This window comes from Sorex fumeus, unplaced genomic scaffold, assembly GCF_029834395.1.
Source record: "Sorex fumeus unplaced genomic scaffold, SorFum_2.1 ptg000034l, whole genome shotgun sequence".
In the NCBI taxonomy this organism is placed as follows: domain Eukaryota; kingdom Metazoa; phylum Chordata; class Mammalia; order Eulipotyphla; family Soricidae; genus Sorex; species Sorex fumeus.
Window position 1 is genome coordinate 45,558,471 of NW_026606091.1, and position 3,735 is coordinate 45,562,205.

At 40.3% G+C, this 3,735-nt stretch overlaps 1 pseudogene; it reads right to left on the reverse strand.

The window, feature by feature from the left end:
- Window positions 1-1,980: 1,980 nt before the first annotated feature.
- Window positions 1,981-3,382, reverse strand: LOC130026350 (phosphoglycerate kinase 1-like; annotated as a pseudogene).
- Between the last annotated feature and the right edge of the window lie 353 nt (window positions 3,383-3,735).

Genomic DNA, 3,735 nt, shown 5'->3' on the forward strand with positions numbered 1-3,735 from the left:
AAAACAGGGAATAAGAGATCAGATTGGGGGAAAAAATCAAAATGTTTATACAAATGGTTGTTTTCTTTCAAATTCAGATTGCTCCCATTATATTGAGAGCTTGTGTTTTAAAGAATAGAAAAGGCAAAAATGAGAAACATCTTAATGTCAAAGAATTTCAAAATTACCTTAAAAACAGGGAAAAGATCAGATTTGGGAAAAAATCAAAATGGTGTACAAAGGATTGTTTTCTTTCAAATTCAGATTGCTTCCATTATCTTGAGAGTTTGTGTTTAAAAGAATAGAGTCCATGGGTGAACAATGCAGATAAACATGACATTGTAGGGTGACTCTCTATCTAGATCTCTGTAGTAAAATGAAAAGGTTCTGTTAGTTTATTTTGTGTGTCAAAGTACAAAATGCGTGGCAAAGTTTATGGAAGCTGTGGTTTCCTATCCAGAAAAATTCAGAATTTTGTGGATGTTTTCTACAGTTTACAGATGTCCCTACAACCAATGATGGATGAAGATCCCTAGAACCTCGATGGGTTATAGACTTCACACAGTACTTAGCATGTAATAAATTATATAGCATGGTGATGATGATAAATAGCTTTGTTTCAGAAGATAAAGAACGAGAAAAAATTGTTTTATAAATGGAGTTTCATTCAGATTAGTGATTAGTGAAAATTCATTCCATATTTTTCCAACAGTCTATCTGTCAACATTCATTATCAACGTTTGTTATTTTGTGTGCTCATTATTTTCTGTTTCTAATCAAGCTTTATAATCAAGCTTTTTTACCTCCAATTTGGGAAGGATCTATTTAAGAACTGCTATTTACCAAGCATTCTGATAGAAATTACTCTGCATTAGTTAATTTAATCCACATAAATCCAAAAAATAGGTTGTACTAACAAAGAAGTTGAGACTTGAGTAACTCCTGATAGTTCCAGACTATGCTGCGGCAGGAACAGCTTTGTTTCATGAAGTGAAGAATGTGCAGAACACAAATCATTTTTAAAAGAAATCCATTGGCCCAATAATTTTTGAAAATTTCTTCCAGATTTAGCAAGAGTTTGTTAGTATTAATTTTCACTATTTGTTATTTTGAATTGTCGTTATTCTCTGGCTTTCATCGGTATTGTAATGGGAACTCTGGCCGTACTGAATAAACTTGAAACTGTGATCCAGAGACGATTGCAGCTCTCCACCCACCATTCTGACCAGAATTGTCATACCCATGGAATTGTTCCAACATTGCCATTTGGTTTCATAATCACCATTTGATTCCTCCAAGAATCTACCTCCTGTATTATAAACTGAGCATAATTTTATGTTCTATACCTATCTACTTTGGACTGGAGTGATAGCACAGGTGGTAGGACGTTTGCCTTGCATGTGGCAAACCCAGGTTCGATTCCCTCTCTCCTCTGGGAGAGCCTGGCAAGCCACCAAGAGTATCCTGCCACCACGGCAAAGCCTGGAAAACTACCTGTGATGTATTCAATAAACTATAAAAAACAGGCAATAAACTATAAATACACAAACTCTAAATATACCTATCTACCTTGGACTGGAGTGATAGCACAGGTGGTAGGGCGTTTGCCTTGCATGTGGCCAACCCAGGTTCGATTCCCTCTCTCCTCTGGGAGAGCCCGGAAAGCTACCAAGAGTATCCTGCCCCCACGGCAAAGCCTGGAAAACTACCTGTGATGTATTCAATAAACTATAAAAAACAGGCAATAAACTATAAATACACAAACTCTAAAATGCACAGTGGTTTAGTCACTAAGAAATTCAAATAGGATCTTGCAGAATATAGGCAAATTCAGGGTGCAGTAAAAAGATAAGCTGAGATACTGTACAACTGTTTAAGGGTTCCTGATGCTTGATCTATTGGGTGCTAACTGAATCTTGACATATGGAAAGATTTTAGCTATTGTCAAGTGGAGATGAAGAAAACACTTAAGTTGACTCAGGGGTTGTGCTTGGAAAAATACTAAACATTGCTGAGAGCATCCACTTTACTAAGGACTTTACCTTCCAGGAGCTCTAAACTGGCTCCATCCCCAGTACTCACATGGCTGACTTTATCCTCTGATTTCCATTTGGCACAGCAAGTGTCAGTGTCTCCACCACCTATGATGGTGATGCAGCCTGTGGAAGTAGCTTTCACCACCTCATCCAAGAGGACTTTGGTTCCTTGGGCAAAAGCTTCCCACTCAAATACACCCACAGGTCCATTCCACACGATCTGCTTAGCCTGAGAGACAGCCTCAGAGTACTTCTTACTTCTCTCAGAATCACAGTCCTGGGCCATCCAGTTAGTAGGTAGACCAGAGGCTACAACAGCTTGTCCAGTCTTGGCATTTTCAGCAATGACAAAGTCAACAGGCAAGGTAATCTTTACACCACATTATTCTCAGCATTGGACATCAGGTCTTTGACAACCTTGGCTCCCTCTTCATCAAACAGAGAAGTGCCTATCTCTCTGTGGTTCAGCACCTTAAGAAAGGCGAAAATTATTCGACATTCTATCACCAATAATCATCTCGTTGACTTTGCTCTGCATATTATTGATGAGCTGGATCTTTTCTGCATCTTTAGCTCTGCCCAAGATAGCCAGAAAGTGTTTCTCTGGGCTCTCCAGGGTCTTGGCAAAGTAGCTCAGCAATCTCTACCTCAGAAAACCTCCAGCCTTCTGTGACAGATGAGTCCCAGCACGAACAGAACTGTGGGCTCAGTGAGCAGTACCAAAAGTATTATTGACATAGACAAGTCCTAGCTTGGAAAGTGACTCTCAGAAGGTTCTGCTTTGGCTGTCTTGACTTTAATCTTGTTCCTAGAAGCATCTTTTCATTTTCCATCTTCCTCCACATGGAAGCAGAGGTTCTCTAACAGGATGACATGGCCCAGCATCAGGGTCAGCACAAACTTTCTCCTCTTCTGGGCCAACACAGTCTTTCAAAAACAAAATATCCTTGCCCAGCACAGATCTGAGTTCTTCAGTTCCATGCAACCTGGGGACATCATCAGGCCAACCCAAATTTGTATCCAAGCAGAATTCAGTGCTTGGCATGGCTGCCTTGATTCTCTGGTTGTTTGTTGATCTTGTTCTTGAGAAGGACATTGAAGTCCACTCTCATGATGACCCTCTTTTTCTTTAAGTCCAGCCAGGCTAGAGTCAACTTGTTGTAAAGCGACACCAGAATGGTGGTGAGAGGCAGGGGTTTCAGAAAACAGCAAGGTAGTGACCTAACATGCACGTAGACTTGCAAAGAATGTTTCGAGGTGGGCTGGCTTTGAATCTGAGCCCCGCCTCCTCTTAGCCACCTCGCCTGCTGAGCCCCGAGCACCACAGGAGCTACTGGACCAAACCAAAGGAACCAGTGAGCTATCATTATTCTGAGAGTCTGTCAACAAGGAGACTGGTGGGACATGCAACGTACATTTCCATACTCTCAAACTTTAAAGTCATTGCAACCTGGGTCAACCACTCAGTTTTTCTCAGACATTTTAGATTCAGTATGTGTAATATGATCTTACCATCCTAACATTGTTTTAACCTCCTCTCCTATCCATATCTCTCTCACCACCACCCCATAATAAATTAACTTCTGATGTTTTTCATTGGCCCAGAAGAATCACTTGCTTTCACTAACCTATGTAAAGTTCAGAATCACACGCTTTCATTAATTCATGAGTCATTTTTTGACTTCTTAATCACCTCCTTTATTGTGTGACCTGGAAAGAA